Source organism: Palaemon carinicauda, chromosome 13 (genome assembly GCF_036898095.1).
Source record: "Palaemon carinicauda isolate YSFRI2023 chromosome 13, ASM3689809v2, whole genome shotgun sequence".
In the NCBI taxonomy this organism is placed as follows: Eukaryota; Metazoa; Arthropoda; class Malacostraca; order Decapoda; family Palaemonidae; genus Palaemon; species Palaemon carinicauda.
The window spans coordinates 15968277-15981267 of record NC_090737.1 but is presented as its reverse complement, the minus strand read 5'-3'; the positions used below and the strand labels follow the sequence as shown (position 1 = coordinate 15981267).

General features: G+C 47.7%; 1 long non-coding RNA gene across 1 annotated transcript in view; it reads left to right on the top strand.

Annotated features, from left to right (window-relative positions):
• LOC137651892 (uncharacterized) overlaps window positions 1–12991 on the top strand; it is a 117828-nt gene continuing 104837 nt past the window's right edge. The window contains exon 1 of the long non-coding RNA XR_011046123.1: window positions 1–165. This is a non-coding gene — a long non-coding RNA (uncharacterized lncRNA). The remainder of the gene's footprint in view (window positions 166–12991) is intronic.

The window sequence follows — 12991 nt, the reverse complement described above, 5'->3', positions numbered from 1 at the left end:
CTAATTCCTCTTTGTAGCAGTTTACTAGTGTCTGCGCTTGCGCAGCTGTTTCAGTTCGCGAATTACGTCAGTTTTGTTTGTTTAGTGTTTGAGTGATCGTTCGGGTATTTATGAAAATTTCCTAAAATTACAAGGAACTCTTCACATTGTCTCTACGTGAGAAAGGTCAAGTATGTTGAAAAGTTAATGATTGAGGAAGAAATGGGTAGAAAATGTTATTGCCAGAAAGCAAAATTGATAGGAAAGTTGAAGGGAATTTGAACATAGGCCTAGACTTACGTGCATATGTAGTGTAGCTCTATCCTTGCCGATAACCCTTTTTAACATGTTGGAAACATTTACTGGTATGCCACATGCACGAATATAATAATTAACTAATGTTAGACCTTCGGAAAATGCCGCTTGTGTGTTATAACTTATGTTTTCTTGCGAAAAACCGTAATTTACATGACACCTAACCTTAGGGAGATTAAACCAATCATAACCCAACGTGTGAATATATCGTTTTCCTTTGGTTGAATTGTTTTGAATTGTTAATGACAGTTTTTTCACTTTTTACACCTGTTTTAATAAAAAAAATAGTTATATAAGCAAGGGACACCTTCCAAGATACTGGTGGGAAAGCATTGCCATTCAGATAGTGAGGCGTCTTAACCTAACCTAACCTAATGTGGAATGCCAGGACTTGAACTAACCACCTGATCCATGGGGGAAAATTCCCAACTTGACCATAATTCCATGTCAGTTTAAAAACCTCGAGTTGACTATTTATATACTTTGGGTGTTCTAGGTCTAGCTCTAGATCCATACTCTAATGTGGATCCTAATTAATAGAGGTGCTTTTAGGATTAACCATTTTGGATTTTATAAATTAAATCAATAAAGTTCCTAAAACTATGGTTTTAACCCACATCATGTAATTTGCCTACCTTATATGGTGCTTTTTCTAACAAAATTTAATTTTATTTTTGGTGCAAATGAGGGGCTCTACAGGTGTAGAACCCCCCTTAACAACAACCATCACTTGGTTCAATTGGCCCTTGCTCTGCCGTTGCTCACTTTGCTTGCGATTAAACGTTATCTCCTTACTCTTCGGGTTTGGCAAGTGGTACAGTACATATTTTGCTACTTGTGTATTCAGCAGGAGATGAGTTTTTTGCCATCTTCATGACCCGGTGTGACGGTCTGAACGATCCCCCGGTCTCAGAATTCTCCTTGATAATCTGCGCATGCGCGAACATTTTGTAAACTTCCGGCCAGTCTGAAATGTCCCCATCCATGCTTCTTCAACATGTGCCATTTGACAACTTGTTGCTGGGTGTTATTGCTCGCGATGGACATCTCAGAAAGACGAACACAGCGAATGAGAGTTCAGAAACAAATGCGAACGTATTGTAACTTATTTATCAACTGGAAGCATGTATCAGGATTGAACAAGAACCAACAGAGGACTGATAGGGCTCAGTCACTAAGCCACATTTGGGATGAAAGTTAGTGTCATTATTTTAATACGCTGTACAGTATATAATTCTTGACTTATTATTCCGATTTTCATATTACCACAGTAATAATTATGAAGTACAAAGCACGAGATAACTTCCATCTGTAATGCCAAAAGATATCGTTTGTGATTCATGTAGATATTATTTACATACAGTACATACTGGATACGCATCATTTTATATGTACATACAATGTTGTAGTTTTTTGTGGTAACTGTGTTCAAATCTAGAAAAGAATATTAGAAACAAAAAAGTACAAGTCACTAATTAGAATGGTGGGATTGCTGAGGCCAAAGGGTTGTATCATGGACGTATCTCTCTTGTCCGTCCATGATAAGTTATTCAGTTTAACTCTTAAGCTGTCAAGAGATCGATTGTGGATTAAACTTAAAGCTACCAAAACAAAGCTCCAGTCGATGATTTCCCCTTGTAACATATATTATTACTTTAAGGAAGAAAACGCACACGTACATATACTGTATGTGTATATCTTTTTTATCACATTTTATTTAAATTTGTGATCTTATAAAACTGATACGCGTAAAGGCGCAGTCTTAGAGTAAATGGTTTCATAAATAGCAATCCAGTTGAACAAATATTGAAATAATGTATGTTAACTCCCTCTATGTAGGGGAAGGGGAACTATGAGACTGGGGGATTTCCCAGTACGCATATGCTACGTACCCAGAATTCCCCTGTTAGCCACGCATGCGCAATAATGTCAAAGAGAATTCTGAGACCTGGGGATCGTTCAGACCGTCACACCAGATGAACAACAGATATAATTGTGAATAAACAAATATTTTTTCCTTCACTAAATACAAACCCTTCGTTATTATTAGGAATTATCTTTTGGCGAAGCTGGAAGACTAGCCATAAAGACTTTTAAGCGAGGTGGAACTACCAACCCGCTAGTTAGTGTGGGGTAGTGAGTGGTAGTTTGGGTTGCCGGATACTCCTGTCTCTCACACACCAGTGTGTCTAACTTAAATTTTCTTTTGGCTTTGCCGAGAATGGACGTCTCTGCTCTCTGCCTTCCAAACAGACTTCCCATTGTACTAATCTATACTAATCTAATTATTTGTTCCAATACTAACAAACCTTTCGTTACTTATGTGGATACACTTTCGGCGGAGCTGGAATGAGGAAGGAAGCCATTAGGTTTAAAATGCAAGGTGACAACCCTGTCTAGCCACTTGAGTGGGTAGGCAGGGGATAGCTGGGGGCTACCCAACCACCCTTATATACTTTCACAGCTGTAAGCTATGTCACTTTTTGCTTTTGGCTGATAGAAAGTGGACGTCTCCGCTCTCACCCTTCAAGGCTTAACCATTTATCCCTATTGCATTATGCTCATTCTTATTTTTTACAAATGTAACGGTTTTCAACCTGACGCTCCATTACAGGGTAATGTGACAGTTTTCAGATGACGAGGTCTGTCTCTGCGGGTTTATCAGAAGGAATCCTCTGCGCTGACAACTCTTGGGGGTAACCTCTTCCATCTGCCGATTGGGTTTTTTTTTTTCTCTTTCCCACTGGAGGTGAGGAATTTTTATTTCTCTTTGTTTCTTCAGCACTTATAAGATGACATCGGGGTGTGAAGTCAATGGCTGTAGCTGCGGCCGATGTCATAGCTGTCTACAAGGTTTGCCTCCTATTTGTCCTTCCGTCGATTCCTGCTGACGTCGAGTCTTCTCGCCTCCTGCCGATCTCGTCCTTTCCCAACGATCCGCATTTTTTCTCTCACTCTCTCTCTCAACCTCTCTCTCACCCTAGAGGCAACGTTTCAGCCTGCATATGCAACTTCCGCTTGTTTAGGGTTCTGAGGCTACGGACGATCGTCAACCCCTCGGCTTTCTCGTCAATTGCTAGATCAATGTTTTATTTTCTCCTTAACAATCGCAGGGGCAAGACTCATAATGAGATCATTCTGATCAATGATCGCAGGGGCGAGACTCATCACGTCGTCTTCCTGGTCAATCAGGATGTCGTTTGCTACAATCCAGTGATGAGTTTAGAATTTATTTTGTTCAACAATCACAGGGGCGAGACTCATCACCTCGTCTTCCTGGTCAGTCAGGATGTCGTTCATGACAATCCGATGTTAGACACCTGTCAGGGCATCGTTTTTGATGATCAATGATAGCCACAGAGATCGTAAAAATTACGAAATCGTAGGCTATCACGATCACAACGTTCTTCTTGAAGACGAACACCTGTTCGGTTTCCCCTCGGGGGCATAACTCCGGCAGGATTCCTGTTCGGGAAAGCCCTTTGGGGAAAACTCGGAAACAAGCCTTGGCTTTTTCTCAAGCAACACTTTATGTTAACCTTCAATTTAAGATAGAGCTCGTTGAAGGGAAACAGAGTGCTGCTCGGAGTTAGCCTCCAGGTGCGAGAAATTCCCCTCCCGAGGGAGAGTCTCTAAAAACCATTGAGTACGCTCATGATCACGAGCTAGACACTCGGGATCATGTACGAGATGCTCATGACCACGATTGTGACGCTAATCTCTACACAAATCTTGAGGACGATCACGAGCTAGACACTCGTGTTTCGCTTAAGCTCACGGTTGTGATCAAGACGCTCGGAACCATGATTGCGATGTTAGTCTACACAACCCATGAGGACGCTCGCAGTCATGCTCACGCTCGCAGTCATGCTCACGCTCACAAGCGTGAGTTACACCATCACTGTTGCGAGCGAGACGCTCCTAACACGAACATGACGCTCGTGATTACCATCAGGATCGTCTTTTGGTCGTGATCACAAGCTAGACACTCGTGATCAAGAGCGAGACGCTCACAATCGTGAGTTACTCGCTCACGGTCACGAGCGAGATGCTCATGACTACGATTGAGGGCACGACGCTCGTGATCATGATCACAAGCGTCTCCGGCAGGATTCCCATTCGGGAAAGCCCTTCGGGGAAAACTCAGAAACAAGCCTTGGCTTTTTCTCAAGCAACACTTTATGTTAACCTTCAATTTTAGATAGAGCTCATTGAAGGGAAACAGAGTGCTGCTCAGAGGTTAGCCTCCAGGTGCGAGAAATTCCCCTCCTGCGGGAGAGTCTCTAAAAACCCTTGAGTACGCTCATGATCACGAACTAGACACTCAGGATCATGAGCGAGACGCTTATGACGCTAATCTCTACACAAATCTTGAGGACACTCACGATCACGAGCTTGACACTTGTCTCGCTTAAGCTCACGGTTGTGAGCAAGATGCTCAGAACCACGATTGTGACGTTAGTCTCTACACAACCCTTGAGGACGCTCGCAATCATGCTCACGCTCTCAAGCGGGAGTTACACCATCACAGTGGTGAGCGAGACACTCCTAACCACGAACATGACGCTCGCGATTATAATCAGGATCGTCTTGTGGTCACGATCACAAGCTAGACACTCGTGATCAAGAGCGAGACGCTCACGATTGTGAGTTACTTGCTCACGGTCATGAGCGAGATGCTCATGACTACAATCGTGGGTGGGCACGACGCTCATGGTCATGATCACAAGCGTCTTGTGGTCACGATCACAAATTATTGTACACTCACGGGATCACGAGCTAGACGCTCACTATTGTGAGCTACTTACGATCACGAGTTATAAGCCCCTATCCCGAGCTACAGGCTGTCGATTACGATCTAGACGATCGGATGGTGAACTACATGCTCGTAGTCATGAACTACTCTCTCACGCTCATGATCGTGAGTTACACTCACGGTTACGAGCAAGACACTCGTGATCACGATTGCAAAGTGTCTTGTGATCAAAATCACGAGCGTCAGTCTCGTGATTTCGAACGAATTGCTTGCGATCGCAAGCTAGACGCTTGTGATCATGATCACAAGCGTCTTGTGGTCATGATCACAAGCTACACTCCCGTGATCACGAGCAAGACGCTCACTATCGCGAGCTACTTACGATCAAGTTATAAGCCCATATCCCGAGCTACAGGCTGTCGATCACAAGCTAGACGATCGGATCGTGAACTACATTTGTTCCGTAACTGGAATACAGACCACGCTATTTAATAGGGGTATTACTATCGGCGTAGCTGAAATGACGAGCTATTAATTTTTAACGAGAGATTATTACCCACACCGCTAGTTAGCGGGGGTAGGGGAGGGTAGCTCGCTACCCCCCCCCTCTCACACACCTGTGCTTGAGCTCACTTTGCTTTCGACTCAGATGGTGGTTGGATGTGTCCGCTCTCATCCTCGCCATCATATTGGCAGCCATTTAATGCTTTTTGTTCTTTCGTTTTCTAGTTATTGTGTATGTGAAGTTGGCCTCTGCGACCATGCGCACCTGCCTTGGTTTTCCCGACCGCCCCTGTGGAACGCTCATGTCGGCGGTCGAGACTGATCCTCACGCCATTTGTCCTTCTTGTAGGGGCCAACGGTGTGATAGTGTCAACAAGTGTAGTAAGTGGTCTGCCTCCCAGTAGGAGAGGATTTCGCGACGACGGAAGAAGTCCAAACGGGATATTTCTCCTTCGAAAGGAGAAAACCTAAGGCTCTTCTTCCGTTGTCCAAACCTCCTCCGAAGCTCCCACTCGGTCGGTCTCATTTGAGAGGCCGTTGAGTGGTAGCGTAGACCGAATTATTTCTAACCAACCTCGGGTCTCGAGAGATGATGTTGCTTCCCCTAGCGAAGCAGCTCCACCTCTCCCCCCAGGGGAGGACATGTCACTAACCTCCCTTTTTCAACTTTGGTCCTACTTGGGGCTTACGGGTTCGCCCTCCAAGGAGGTTTTGCTTGATTACATCCGCTTGGGTGCTGCTGTCAAGCAATAGTAGTCACCGTCAAGGTTGATCCTCTTGTCTCTTGTTGACGTTGTGGTGTCAGAGGTATCCAATGCAGTTTCACCCATCTCCCCATCCACTCCAGACTCTACGGTAGCTGACGGCTTAGTTTCCCCCGTTCCTGATCATCCTACGAGGGAGAAACCAAGTCCATCGTCTGTCTTTCCTGCTATTGTTTCTTCCCCTCGGGGAGTTCACTTACAGAGACTCCTCTTCGGAGGACTGCTAAAGGTCAGTTTGCTGATTCAACGGCCCCCAGAGGGCGCATCCGTTGGAAGGCTCGCCTTCCTCTTCACCATAGAGGCCTTCCTTCACCTGCGGTGAGGAGGCGCCTCTGTGGTTCAACGTCTTCTATGCAGTCCCCCCCCCCCCCCCCCCCCCCGCAGAGGAGCCTCTCGACTGATCATCCATCACTGCACCTGCATTGGTCCTGAACCTCTCTGCAGATTGTTCGCGATCTCCTTTGGGGAAGGCTCCACCTGAACGTGCTATTGCGCGCGTACAGTGTACCCGCTACGCACCCACAAAACCTGACCAGCGCTCAACAGTAGCTTGTCAGGCCCCATCACTACATCGCGCTGATCATCCTTCTCGTCCTAACACAGGGCATCATCAAGTGCGTACGCGCCAACATGCGCATACGCACTAACAAGAGCATAGCTCCACCACGTGCCATGCGCACATGTGCCAACGATATCCTGCACACACTGTGGCCACGCACCCTGCGCATACGCGCCAACGATCTCCTATGTGCCAGTGCCCACCAGCGCACCAACGTTCTCCTGCGCAACAGCGCTCTCCCACATGCCAACATTCTCCTGCACATTCGCATACGCGCCCTACATTATACTCTCCTGCGAGCCATGCTGCACACCATCCTACGTGCCAGGTAAAACCTGCATGCTAACTTTCTCCTGTTAGCATGCGTACAGATGAGTCACCTGTGCGCATCCACAAGGATATTCGTGCACGCTCGCGAACCCTCTCCTAGGGATGCGCGCCAACCCTTTCCCACGCGCCCGCGTGCTAGGGGACATTCTCCTGCGCGCGTGTGCCCCAAGCCTTTAGCAGATGTGCGAACATTCTTGCTCATCGTGATTCTCCTGCGCGCCCGCGCGAGCGCCATCGGTCTCTCGCGCGCGATCCCTAATATTCTCCCTCGTCCGAGCCTATGCATCACACGGAGCGATGTCCGGCAAGGTCGCCATCGCCTCATTCCCCTCCCTGCAAGCGCATACCACTGTGCATTATGGGAGAAGGGAAACTTCCAGAGGGGTTCGGGATCCCTAAGCTACCACGGGCGAACCCACTTATTCCAGTGACTCCTCCCAGGGATCCTTCAGTCCCTTTCCCTTCAAGGGGTATGTCTGATAGTGTGTCTGTCAGCCAATAGGCCTGGTTCAATGCCCTGATCAGAGCCGTAACTCAGGCTTTCAAGCCTGTCCTCTCTAAATTGGGGCACAGAACCATGGCTTCCTCTACCCCACTGAAGAGGAAAAGAGGAGTTCTAGACGCGGTCACTTCCCCGAGGACAAAGCTGACTCCACGCAGACCTTCGAGGCAATTTCCTCCTATTCCTCGGACTGCCTCTCCTTCCCTTTCAGACGAAGATTTATCGTCTTCAAGGGAATCACACGAAGAGAGACTTTCCCCCATCGCACCAATGGAGGAAACCTCTCTTAGCGCCGAGAGTTCCACACAGTCAGGGATTGGAGGGAACATGCCACCCTCTTCAATGTGGGAGTCTTACATTCTTCCGAGGAAGGAATCCAAAGACTCCAAAACATTGCCCAAGTCCTCCACTAGGGCTAGGATGGAGCCAGCTAGCCACTCAGGGAATGTCCACGATTCTCCCCAAGAAGAGCCTTCGGGAATAGAAGGAGACTTCGCTGCAAGTCCTACAATAGCAGACCAGCAAGAGTCAGAACACGCGTTTTGTCATTTCTGACTAATGAGGGCTCTCAACAGGTTTTTCGACCCAGAGATCCCTCCTCGAGAGGGCAAAGACACGGTCTTAGACTGCGTCTTTGGTACTCAAAAGCCCTCTAAGACCAATGCAGCCCTGCCCTGGTCTCAAGGGGGTAAAGAGTACCAGGGACAAGATCTCCCAGCAGCTCTCCAAAATGTCCTCCTCCAACCATTCCGGTACCACCAACAAACTCCTCCCACCTCCTCGCGTACAGCAGAGGAGGTACTTCGAGATCCTAGAGGAGCCTTGTTTAGCTCTTCCACTTCACCACTCGCCGGAAGAGCTAACCAGGTGAGTCCCTCTTGAGAGACTCTCCAACCGGCAGGTCTCGTTCTCAGTAGCCGAGATCCTCAATCAGGAGAAGGTCGCGAAGTGTGCTATGCAAGCTACTTCGTGGCTCGATATCTGGTTGGGGACCTTAGGTATCCTGATATGTTCTGAGGATTTCTCCAAGGAATGTACCAGGAAAGCTATGGAAACCTTTCTTCTCTCAGGTTCTCGCACGATCGAGTTTCTGGCCCACCAAGTCTCGAACTTGTGGACAAATACCATCCTGAAATGTCGGAATTCAGTAGCTGAGATATTCAATCAGAAGGGCCCTAGCGCCAAGATCAATAGGCTCAGACATTCCTCCGTGAAGGGGTCTGTTCTTTTTGAGCCTAAGGATGTGGATCATGCCGCTGAGAGGTGGAGGAAGTCACATCAAGACTCCCTCCTTCATAGGTCTTTAACATCCAAGCCCTATAAGCCTCCAGCACCACAGCAGTCCCGTCTAGTCAAGACCTCTATGACGACAACAGCAGCGAAGACGATGGTGTTTAAGCCCTTTCCTGTCAAAGAAAGGAAAGGCAAAAAGTCCTCCAGGGGAGGCAAAAATCCTAGAGGGAGCAGCCGAGGCCACAAACGCTAGGATAGGCAGTCCCCCTGCATTTCCACTAGTGGGGGATGCCTACAAAGTTGCTCAAACAGGTGGAAGCAACTCGGGGCCGATTCCAGGACAATCTCCGTGATCAGTCTAGGATATCGCATCCCGTTCATAACATCTCTGCCTCCCCTGACGACGAATCCAGTGTCATTGAACTCCCTTGCCATGGCATCGGCAAGGGGGCAAGCCCTTCGGGCAGAAGTCTAGACCCTGTTGAAGAAGGGCACTCTCCAAGAGGTCCTCGACGGATCCCCAGTCTTCTTCAGTCGACTCTTTATTGTAAAGAAGGTGTCTGGAGGCTAGAGACCAGTCATTGACCTCTCAACTCTGAACAAGTTTGTCAAACAAACTCCGTTCAGCATGGAGACGGCATACATGGTCAGACTAGCAGTAAGACCGCAAGACTTCATGTGCACACTGGACCTAAAGGACGCTTACTTCCAGATCCCAGTCCATCCGTCTTCAAGGAAGTACTTAAGATTCAGCCTGGACAACAGAAAATACAAGGTGCTGTGCTTCGCTCTTTCCACAGCACCGCAAGTTTTCACCAGAGTGTTCACCCTAGTATTATCTTGGGCACACAGGATTGGCATCCGTCTCCTCCGTTATCTGGACGACTGGTTAATCCTAGCAGACTCTGTGTCGACCCTTCTTCAACACTGAGACAAACTTCTGAGACTTTGCCAAGATCTGGGGATCATGGTAAATCTCGAGATAAGTCTTCCCTGCTTCCAACTCAAAGACTGGTATACTTAGGCATGATTATAGATACCACTCTCCACAAAGCCTTCCCATCAGACGGCAGGATAGCAAGGCTGAGGAAGGTCGCAAGACCTTTTCTCTGTCGAGAAGAACTTCCAGCCCAATCGTGGTTACGACTCCTCAGTCACCTTTCATCACTGGCTCGTCTAGTCCCCAATGGTTGCTTCAGGATGAGATACCTCCAGTGGCGACTCAAGTCCCGGTGGAATCAAGCTTATGACTCCCCGGACATCCAGATCCCCATGGGACCTGCGGAACTGACGGACCTCCAGTGGTGGATGGCAGACGAGAACCTACGAAAGGGAGTGAATCTTCTCATCCTCCCCCCGGATTTGATGCTGTTTTCAAGCGCGTCAAAAAAAAAAGGGGGGGGGACCATGTGCTGCACCTCACGACCTCAGGCCTCTGGTCAGAGTCAGAAAAGTATCTCCATGTAAATATCCTAGAGATAAAGGCAGTCTTTCTAGCCCTTCCACAGTTCCAACAGTACCTGACAAGTCACTCTGTGGTGGTGATGAGCGACAACATCACAGTAGTGGCCTACATCAACAAACAAGGAGGTACTTTTTCGCAGCAACTATCCCCTCTAGCAGTAGAGATACTGAGATGGGCCGAAATCCACTTGATACCACTATCGGCTCGCTTCATTCCGGGCAAAAGGAATGTGTTCGCCGACAACCTGAGCAGAGCATCTCAGATAGTGAGTACCGAGTGGTCTTTGGATCATCTAGTAGCCAACAAAGTCTTGACTTTGTGGGGTTCTCCGACTGTGGACCTCTTCGCAACGGCCCTGAACTTCAGGCTCCCTCTGTACTGTTCCCCAGTCCCAGACCCCAAGGCTCTCTGGCAAGATGCTTTCCAACAATGGTGGGACAACATCGACATTTATGCCTTTCCCCCTTTCTGTATGATGAGGAGGGTACTCAACAAGACCAGAACATCGGTCAATCTTTCAATGACCCTCATAACTCCGCTATGGCTTCACGCAGAATGGTTCCCGGAATTTCTGTAACTCTTAACGGAGCCGCCAAGAGAACACCCTCCACGACACAATCTACTCAAACAACCACATGCCAACATATTCCACAAAGCCGTAGCTTCACTATGACTTCTCGCCTGGAGACTATACAGCATCTCTTCTCTGAGAGAGGATTTTCGCAACAGGTTGCAATCAGGATGTCTGGACACCTGCGGAAGTCATCAGCAGCAGTCTACCAGGCAAAGTGGAAAGTCTTCTGTGGTTGGTGTCGTGGAAGGGGTATCTCTCCACTCGTTACCACTATTCCAACAATAGAGGAGTTCCTTGTGTATTTGCTTGAAGAAATGCGCTTATCAGTCTCGGCAGTGAAAGGCTATTGCTCAGCCTTAAGCCTCGCTTCAGGCTGAAAGGAATGGACATTTCTTCACAGCTAGAACTTTCTCTACTCATACGGAGTTATGAACTTACCTGTCCTCCCCCATGGAACGTGGTGCGAGTTCTCAGGTCCCTTAAGACCTCCCTATGAACTATTATGCCAGGCATCAGATCGCTATCTAAGTTTGAAGACGGTGTTCTTGCTAGCTTTGGCCTCGGCCAAGCGAGTCAGTGAACTTCATGGTCTCTCGTATGACATCGCCCATTCAAGGGGATGGGGGGAGGTAACGTTCAGCCTCGTCCCTGAGTTTATTGCTAAGACTCAGAACACGGGAGTAGCGGATCCTCAATTTGACTCCTTCCAGATTTCTAGTCTCCGTACTGTAACAGATGATCCAGACCATCTCTTATTATACCCAGTAAGGAGCTTGAGGTTGTACCTCAAGAGAACAGCCGCAGCCCGTCCTCGTGTGCCAGCACTATTCGTCAGCACAGGAAGGACTAAGAGGAGAGTCACCAAGAACACCATCTCTGCATGGATTCGCAGGGTCATTGACCTGACACTGAATCCAGACCCTCCTCCATCACGTCACCCCAGAGCACATGATGTCAGGGGCATAGCTACGTCCCTGGCCTTCAAAAGAAATTTTTCAGTGACGCAGGTTCTTTAAGCTGGGGTGTGGAAACGGCAGACCACGTTCACATCCCACTACCTGCAAGACGTGAACCACAGGAGAGACTATACTTTCTCTATCGGTCCTGTGGTGGCTGCACAACAGCTGTTTTAAAACCTCAAGCTCCTTATTGGACAAGTAGCAGAAGGTTGAGGGCATTGTTACCCAGTTTTAGTTTGCATGAATGGAAAGGTTTGACTGGCCCTTATTCTTTTCTTCATCATTCCCTTCCTTGGGAAAAGCAGCATCCTGGGCTCTCTGCATAGCTGACCTCAAACCACTGCAGGTAAACCTTGCTCCCTTGTGTTCCTAGTATTAATATTAACACTGTTACGTCCCCATACCCTGACGAGGTGGTATTGGGAAAGTCGTAGTCTACAAGTTTCCATCTAAAGAACTTCAGAACAACTTTCTAGGACGAGTCACACTTCTTCATACCTTCACACACAGCTTGCGACTTCTTCATACCTTCACACACAGCTTGCATAGGCCGCAGACCTTGCGTAGCAAGGTTTTAGCGTGGTGCAGGGGCTCCTTATTTTTTGAGTGCCAACACACTCAGATAAGGAGCCCCCGGGCAAAGCCAAAAAGCCAGACTGCCAGGGACGTCCACCCTTCCTAATGGGTGAGTCACCCCTATTAAATAGTGTGGTTTGTATTCCATTTACGGAACAACTGACAAATTTGTAGATAATATGTATTTTTCCTAACTATACAAAGCTTAGCTATTTAACCAAACTTGCCCGCCAGCCCTATCCCCCTTGAAGTCCTACCTCCAAGCGAAGTGAGCTCAAGCACAGGTGTTTGAGAGGGTGGGTAGCAAGCTACCCTCCCCTACCCCCGCTAACTAGCAGTGCGGGTAGTAAAACCTCGTTAAAAATTAATGGCTCGTCATTTCAGCTACGCTGAAAGTGATACCCCTGTTAAATAACTAATGTTTGTATAGTTAGGAAAAATACAAATTATCTAAGAATTTGTCATGTTTGTGGTC